Here is a 9266-nt window from a genome sequence, read left to right on the forward strand (position 1 = left end):
GCAGGTCACATAATGAGCCCCATTCAGAACAAACAAATTTGAGCTCTAAACCAGCTCCTCCCCCTGACCCCCACATTAAGCTCACCCCCCCCCCACTACAATCCTCACGCCTCCCTCTCCAGGCAGAGAGAACAGCAAGTACAAAGGCCCTGAGGTGGGAGCCTGCATGACAGGGTTCAGGAACAGACAAGGCCGGCAGAGCGGGCAGAGACGCTGGTGGTTGGTGAGATAGGGCAGGTTGGGGAAGAGCAAGAGTCGTCTTGCACTCTCCCACCATCTCCACATCTTCCTTGACTCCCCAGTGCCCTCAGGATACAGTCCTAATTCTGCAGCCCGTCCTTGGAGGCCTGCAATCCCCCAGTCCCTGTGCAGCCTTGCGACTCACTTCTTGCTTTTCCCCACTTTCTACTTCCGCCCGGCAACCTACTTGCAAGCCTGCTCAACTCTAGGCCTTCCTCAGGCAATTCTCCCCGCATAGAAAGCTCTCCTGCTCCCCCTTCACCAGACACAATCCTTCTCATCTTTTAACCTTCAGCTCAGGGTTTTATCTCCTCTGGGAAGCTTTCCTTGTCTCCTCTGCCTCCTCGGAGCTCCCACAGGTCCCCAAGTTCCCCTGTCCGTTTACTGATCACCCTATGTTGGCGTTCTTGGTCTCCCAGTCTTTCTCCCCAGTGTGACAGGAGGCAGGACTTCTCATCTCTGCAGCGCCTGCACCGGGCCAGGTACAGGGGTGACGCCTCCGTGAGCGTCGCGTGTAGGAAGGCGGGAGCATCATGGTTCCAGCCGGGGACTCTGCAAAGCCAAGCCAAGGAGGTGGGTCGGCTGAGCAGATCCCCTGATCTCACAGAGCTCCCATGTCAGCGTCTCATCCTAATGGGGTGGCAGGCCGAAGGGGCAGCGAGGGTGTTGGGAAGAGAGGCCCCCAGTGCAGGGATCATCGGGGCGAGGAGCACAGCCTACTCCGTTCACTGTTCCCGAGCCCCAGGTGGTGGCGAGAGAGGCCGGGGTACTGCCCTCCTGGCGTGCACGGCCTGGCAGCCCAGCCACACGATCTCCGACTTTCTCTAGCGCTTCCTAAGGGCCCGGTGTTGTTCTACGCTCCTCTGTTCCGTATCTCGTGCTTCCTTTACAGAACCTCCTGGAGTGAATCATACTGTCTCCCCATTTCACAGACGAGGACATTGAGGCATAGCAAGGTGAAGCGATCACTTCGGCTGGCGGGGAGCAGTGCGAGGATTTGAACCCCAGCTCCAGAGCCAGGGCTTGTCACTGTTATCATCACCTCTAGTTTCTGGGGCTTGACACTTCCCGGCTCATGGGGCCTTCCCACAGCTCCTGTCGCCCTGGTCTCCCTCCAGGGTTATCTGCCAAGGGGCTGGCATCCCCATTTTGCAGGTGAGATGTAGGAAGGAATGAGATGAGAAGATAAGAAGGAAAAGAATCACATATTTTACCCTCTTTTATGTTACCGATCACTTTATACAGAGACGTTATCTCATGTATTTGTGAAATCTCAAAAAAACCAACTCATAGAAAAAGAGATCAGATTTGTGTTGTGAGGTAGGAGTGGGGGGGAGGAATTGTGTGAACACGGTCGAAAGGTCTGAGCTTTGGTTATAAGATAAATAAGAAGTGAGGATGTAATAGAAAATGTGATGGCTGTAGTTAACTCTGCTGTGTGATATGCTGGAAAGTTGCTGAGAGAATAAATCCTCAAAGTTCTCATCACAGGTAAAAACATTTTTGTGTAACTACATGGCGTGATGGATGTTAACTAAACTTATGGTGGTAATCATTAAAAATATATATATGTGTATATACTGGTAATCATTATATATATATACTGGGCGCTTGGGTGGCTCAGTTGGTTAAGCGTCTGACTCTTGGTTTCCGCTCAGGTCATGATCTCAGTGTCATGAGATCGAGCCCCATGTCAGGCTCCGGGCTCAGCTAAGCATCTGCTTGAGATTCTCTCTCTCTATCTCCCTCTCCCTCTGCTCCTCCTGCATGCTCACTCTTTCTAAAATAAATAAATAAATACAATCTTAAAAAAAAATATATATATATATATATGTCAAGTCACTATGCTATACAACCTTAAACTTGTACAGTGTTACATGTCAATTATATCTTAAAACTGGAAGAAAAAAAATGAGAGAAAAGCTTGGGCTAAGAGAAAGCCTAAATCAAGTCATAAGACACAATACCCATAAAGTAAAAAGTCAAAGGCGGATAAATTTAAGTACATCTCTCTCTCTCTCTTTTTTTTTACTCTAAGTACATCCAAATATTGCTCCTAATTATTGACAAACACTGTCTCACAAAACAGAAACATTGATGGGTTATGCTTCCACTGACAGTTTCATTCCTAAAAAGATGATTTAAAAATATGTCCATAAATTCTTCGACATGCCACCCTTCGAAAGGAGGAGGCTGAACTCTGCTCCGGAATGTGGGCTTGTTCAAGTGACTTACCAGTAACAGCCAGAATGAGGCAGGAGTGATGTGTGGCTTCTGAGGCTAGGTCATGAGAAGTGTCTCTCTGGACACTTGCCCTTAAAAGCCAGGCGCCATGTTGTGAGGAAGCCCAGGCCACATAAAAGGCCACCGGTAGGTGTTCGGGCTGACAGCCCCAGGCTAGACCTTCAACCAGCAGCCTCAGCACCGATAGCCACAGAAGTGCATGAATGAACCTTCGGATGCTTCCAGCGCCCTTGCTGTCAAATCTCGCTGCGAAGCCAGACAGGGTGGAACAGACACAAGCCATTTCTATTATGCCCTGACTCAATCCTGACCCGCAGAAACCACGAGATATCATAAAAGATTGTTGTTTTGAGGTGACTAAATTTAGGAAACAATGAATAACTAAAAGAAGTACCGTGTGAAATTGTTGACATAAAAATGGAGAGTAATTGAATGACATAGATTCAGTAGCAATTTGCAGGAAGAGTTCAAAAAAAGGGTGTTTAACATTTCGGGCCCCCCAGAATTTCTTAAGTCTTCAACGGTTCCTATGCAGCTGGGCTGATTTTCCCCATAAATAGTTTAAGTTGCCTGAGTAAGCACAAAGAAGAAACCTTTGTTTGGCAAACTGCAAAACCAAGTTGGCTCTCCTATGTAAGGACTTGAGTGAGTCCGTGCAAGGACTTGAGTGTGTGAGGATGCGTGTGAGAATATCTCGAGGCCCAATTGCCCCAATCTCCCTGGAACCTATTCCCTTTCTTTCTCACGAAAGAGGGCAAGCCCATGAATCAAGAGAGCAGGAAAGGGAAGAGCAGGCACACAGTCTTGCAAAGTCAATGCTGTGAGAGTCATATCCCGCCGATGAAGACACACAGGTTCAGAGAGGTGAGGTCACACAATGGTCCACAAAGAGTGTTAAAACCAAGCCTCCAGGGGCACCCGGGTGGCTCAGTCGTTAAGCGTCTGCCTTTGGCTCAGGTCATGATCCCAGGGTCCTGCCCCGCATCCAGCTCTCTGCTTGATGGGAAGCCCGCTTCCCCCTCCCTCACTCCCCCTGCTTGTGTTCCCTCTCTTGCTGTCTCTCTGTCAAATAAATAAATGAAAATCTTAAAAAACAAAAAACAAAAAACGAAAACCCAAGCCTCCAAGCCAACTGTTGGATTCCAGCCTTCAGTGGACAAAAGAATCCCCAGGGATGCTCTTAGAAGTGCAGTCCCGGCTCAGAAAGTTCCAAGGAGCCCAGTCATCTGCATTTTTGTATGGGAACCACTGCCACCCCATCTCCCGGGGGAGTCTGGGTCCCCCTTTGAGGGACACTGATTAGTACTCACAACTCTGTCTTCCAAACAGGACCAGGCCTGGCCAGAAAAAGACCACAAGAAGTACTCGACCTGTTGTAGATTAAAGAGATTCGGGAAACATACAACAGCATTAGTTATCTACTGCTGTCTAACAGGTTACCCCAGGACCTTGTGGTTTAAAATAACATTCCTTACTTCCATTCTGGTGGGGGTCAGGGGTCTGGGCTGGGAGGGTCTCACAAGCCTGCAAACAATGTCAGGGCGGCAGTCATCTCAAGGGGCACAGGTATCTGCTTCCAGGTTCGCGTACGTGGTGCTGGCAGGATTCAGTTCCTCAAGGGTTGCTGGTCTGAGGGCCTCAGTCCTTTCCTGGCTTTTAGAGGGAGGCTGCTCTAGGTTCTTGCCATGTGGACCTAAGGGGGGGGGGCAGCTCACAATATGACGTCTTGCTTTATCAGAGAAGCAGAGAAGAGCCAGAGAAGCGTGCCAAGAGGGAAGCCACAGTTTTTCTTGGAAGTGTGGTCCCATCACTGTTGCCGATTTCATTCATTATACAAGCAAGTCACTACATCAAGGGGAGGGGAATACCAGCAGGCAAGGATCGTTTGGAGCCATGTCAGAAGCAATGTGTGAATTTGGTTTGGGTTCTGATTTCAACAAACCAACTGTACAGAGACATTTAGGAGATAATCCAAGAAATCTGAACATGGACTTAATGTCTTAGGTGATGTTAAGGAATTACCATTATTTATTTAGATGTGACAAATGTCTGTGGTCATGTTAAAAATAATTCCTTATGTCTTAGAGATATATCCTGAAGAATCTATTTTTTAAAGATTTTATTTATTTGAGATAGAGAGAGCGGGAGAGCGTGGGGACGGGGCGGGAGTGGGGGCTGCGGTAGGGGCAGAGGAAGAGGGAGAAGCAGAGTCCCGGCTGAGCAGGGAGCCTGACTCAGGGCTCAATCCTAGGACCCCCATCATGATCTGAACAGAAGGCAGACTCTTAACCGACTGAGCCCCCCCACCCGTGCCCCTATCCTGAAGAATATTATAAAGGAAATGTTATGATGTCTGGGGTTTGCTTTAAAATAATACAACAAGGGTTGGAGGAGGGGAGGCCTGGGGGTCTAGAGTGGAAACTGGATTAGTCATATGTGGGTAATGGTTACATGGATGTGGGGGGCTGTTAGACTTCTCCTACTTTTACATGTGTTCAAAATTCTTCAAGATAAAGGGTTAAAATCAAAGTGAATTGAAGCTAATAATGGTACACTGGAAGTTGAAAGAACATACAGATTCTAAAGCTGTTGCATATTGACTGTATTTTAATTGTTAGGAAAGACAATACCAAAAGAAACATTAGATGACCATAAATATGAGGGAAAAAAAGGAAGGAGGGAAGAAAAGGAAGAATTAGGCTTGGCAGGCGGCTGCTATGGGAGGGGGCTGATTCCTGACCTCTGTTTAACCAAAGGAAGTGGGATTCAGGTCATTGGAGTAGAAGTGAGAGCTTAGGGCAGCAGCAAATCCAAGCCCCAGGGGTTTCTAGTATCTTTGAAGGATCCACTGCAGTTTAGAGTTTGCCCTGAGCCTACAGGGATGGGAAGGCTGGGCTCATTTCCGGAAGGCCACGGAGGCAGGAGGCCCAGTAGTAGCTGGTGGGGAGGTATTACATGGGAGGTCAGGGCTCTCCACGGTGCTTTAGAAGGATGCAGTTTTGTGCAGGAGGTCACGGTCTGTTTTACAGATCCTAGAATATGGGGAGAATCAATCCCAAACCCTCATCTCTAGACATTCTGCATCAGGCCAGGAATTTTGCATCATAGCTGCCTAGCATGGGGCTTGGCCTACAAGAAGTGTTTAATACCCATTGATTCAATCTAGTGGTTGTGGTCCTCTACCAGATATGTACCTCAGAATGTTCCAGAAAACTTTTAACACCATTTGATTCTTGACAGTTGTGTGTGATTCTTTACAAAGATAATGTAGTTGTTCTGGGACAGGTAACTAGTTTGATTCAATATGCAAAAGGGCCAAAAAGGCACCTGCTTAGGGGCGCCTGGGTGGCTCAGGTGGTTGGGCGTCTGCCTTTGGCTCAGGTCATGATCCCAGGGTCCTGGGATTGAGCCCCACATCAGGCTCCCTGTGGCCAGGAAGCCTGCTTTCCTGCTTCTCTCTCTCTCTCTGCCCACCAACCCCCCCCCCCCACCACTCATGGTCCTCTCTCTCTCACTCTCTATCTCAAATAAATAAAGACTTAAAAAAAATAAACCAGAAAACTTGTTACGATTATGTTTTTCTCCCCCGCCCCCATTATAGTGTAGTGGCTTGTTGTTGTGGATTGCAGTCAAATATATATAACATGAAATTTACCATTTTAATCATTTTTAAGTGTACAGTTCAGTGGCGTTAAGTATATCCACTTTCTTGGGCACCATGACCACCATCTATCTCCAGAACTTTTTAATTTTTCCAAATTGAAACTCTGTACCCATTAAACAATAACTCCCCATTCCCTCTGCCCCAGGCCCTGGGTAACCACCATTCCACTTTGTCTCTGTGATTTGACTACCCCAGGTGCCCCCAGTCAGTGGGTTTCTGGTTCGTTTCCCTTAGCATCCTGTCTTCAAGGTTTATCCACGTTGTGGCGTGTATCAGAATTTCATGCCTTTTTAAGGTTGAAAAAGCAGATACTTAGTTTGCTTCCACCTTTTGGTTATTGTGAATAATGCTGCTATGACCATGGGGGTACAAGTATCTGTTCAAGTCTCTACTTTCTTTCGGATACATACCCCCAGATGGGATTGCTAGATCATACGGTGATTCTATGTTTGATTAACTAATTAACTACACACCAATTACACATTAAATTCGTGGGGTTTTTTTTTTTTTTTGAGGACCCGCCATACTGTCCTCCACAGTGAACAGGGGCTCAGTATTGTTAGATTTCAGGATTTCAAGTGAAAGTGGAAATCCATTTTTGCAGGAGAAATGTGTTGCTGTTGTGCTGAACCAAGAGTGCACATCTCGCAGGATTCGATCGTTTGTGGATGCTGCAGTAGTCCTCAGGACGGGTTCTGGAGTTCTGGGTTTGAATCCTGATCCTACCATTCATCTGTCTGGGCCCCAGTTTCCTCATCTACAAAATGGGATTCTACCTCATAGGATTCTTCTGAGGATCAGATAGATGCTGAAAGCACTGAATTAACATGTGAAGTGGACATCTCATAAAGTTTACAATGTAGTGAGTCAATAAATGAATTTCATCTGGGAATTACAGGAAGACTTCATTGGGACAGTGGCATTTAAACGGAAACCTGAAGGATGAAGAGTAGAGAAGTGGGATGGGAGAAGGGGAAAGATCTAACAGGCAGTGCGAAAGTCCTCAACAATCATGTAAACCAAAGCTAAAGCAGCGAGGACACAGGGTAGACAATCATCTGGGAGCCAAGGATTTCCTGACAAGGTCGGAAATGAAAGGAGCCTCTCTTCGGCCTCAGGCCAGTCCCTGCAAACTTAAGACCACACTACACTGGCCGGCGTTAACTTCCCGGACAGAAAAACCGCACCTACTAAGTCTTTCGCGGGGCCCCGCTAACCTTCTGGCAAACACAGAGGAGAGAGGAGAGCAGGCGAGCTGGCTTGGGGTCAGAAGTAAGCAGTTCTCCAGGCAGAGGAGGAAGACCAAGAAGGCAGGTAAGAAGGCGCAAAGGTGGGAAGCAGTCCCGTTTGCTTTGGCAGCTGAGATGTCTAGAGGGATGCCTCCAAGGCTGGTTGGAGATGAGGCTGGGCAACACGCACAACTTAGAACTTCAGGCTGAGGAATCTGGTCAAGCCGCAGGACCTCAGTCAAATGGAGAATGGGCGCCCCCTGGGAGCAGTGCTCGGTAGCGGACCCTGGAGGACTCAGATGAAGGGGGCGGGCGGGGGTGGAGGAGGGGGTGCGGCTCAAGATGGGGGCAGACTGCCTGCCACAGTTTTCTTCCCACAGGAGCTACCCCCTTCCGGCATGATGGATTCCTGGGATCCCAGAAGAGCTGGGCAGGAAGGGACCTCGAAAAAGGAACTACCAACACGTGCCCCGTGTCAGGCCGAGCCGCGCACTTTCGTGAACATTGTCCTAACACACCTAACTCTACTTGTAGGTAGGTATCATTATCCCCATTTTTCAGATGAGAAAACCGAGGTTTAATGACTTCCCAAGGAGGGGCGAGGATTTTGTATGACTTCAAAGCCTCTTCCCTGGAGTCCTCACGACCTGGAAGATACCGATTCCATGAGGTTTGGGGCAACAAGCATCGGGTGTGAGAGGCCCAAGCTTTCCGAGGCACAACAGCGTGATTGTACTTTCGGCGAGGGCCACGCCTCCCTTGTGGTGACAATACTGATTACTCTTGCTTTCCTTTAAGAGCCTTACCCTCAAATATGAAGAAGTCCTTGCCACACGTGGGGGCGGACATCATATATTCCTTAGATCTCCCGACGTCTTTCTCCCTCACCCGCACTGAGCCCCAGTAGTGACATAAATTCTCCCCCTCCACTAGCGAGCGAAGCCGTGGGACTACAATTCCCGGCAGGTCTTTCAGAAAGAGGTGGTGCGGGATAGGGGGAAAGACACTCTCGCTTTCCGTAGGCTCGCCATTTGGCGTGTCCGCCGTGATGCACATTTCAACAGCCCACGTCCTTTCTCTGGGGAGCTAAGGAAGGGACTACGACCCCCAGCAGGCACTGCCGCAGAGAGCAAGTGATGGCCGCCATCATCACTGTAGTCCTTTCCCGCATTTCCACAAGGGAACAGCCTTAGTGCGCGGACTACAAATCCCAGCTCGCCGTCTCTCCTTCCCTTCTGCCGCCATCTTTGCTGGTTGTCCCCGCCCCTTTCCCCTTCCCATTGTCTCGACCAAAGATAATAGAGCGGACCTGGGAAGACTGCAACTCCCGTCAGGCTCTGCGCCACCGGGAGAGTGATTTCGATATTACAGGCGGGCGAGGTGCCCAAGGTGGTAGAATGAGGCGACGGGGAGAGGCCAGGTAGCCTGCCATCTTTATGGTAGTCTCCTTATTCTCGTGGTTCCGCCATTCTCACGGCATACTAGAAGGCCAGAAAACTACTATTCCCATCGCACCTCATTAGACCGACTACTAGTCAGGTGTACGCCCCTCTTCCGCCATCTTGCTTGTAGTCCTCGTTCCTTTTCACCTTTCCATTGTTCCTGACGAGTAGAAATGGCAGCGGGAAGGCAGCAGATGGACTGCGACTCCCGTCAGGTACCACACACGCGGAGGGTTGTGGACAGGAGGGCGTGTGAGTGCCTGGGAAGGAGGTCGGGTCGGGGAAGAAGGCCATCTTGTTTGTAGTCATCGTTGCCGCTCCTTCTCTATCCTCTGCAACGGGGAGCCTCGGGGCCACCGGACTATAACTCCCGGCACCCTCGGCTCCCGGCTTGGCACGCCCTCCGCCATCTTGCTTGTAGTCCCCGCTGGCCCCAGCATCCCATTG

Source organism: Ursus arctos, unplaced genomic scaffold (genome assembly GCF_023065955.2).
Source record: "Ursus arctos isolate Adak ecotype North America unplaced genomic scaffold, UrsArc2.0 scaffold_2, whole genome shotgun sequence".
In the NCBI taxonomy this organism is placed as follows: domain Eukaryota; kingdom Metazoa; phylum Chordata; class Mammalia; order Carnivora; family Ursidae; genus Ursus; species Ursus arctos.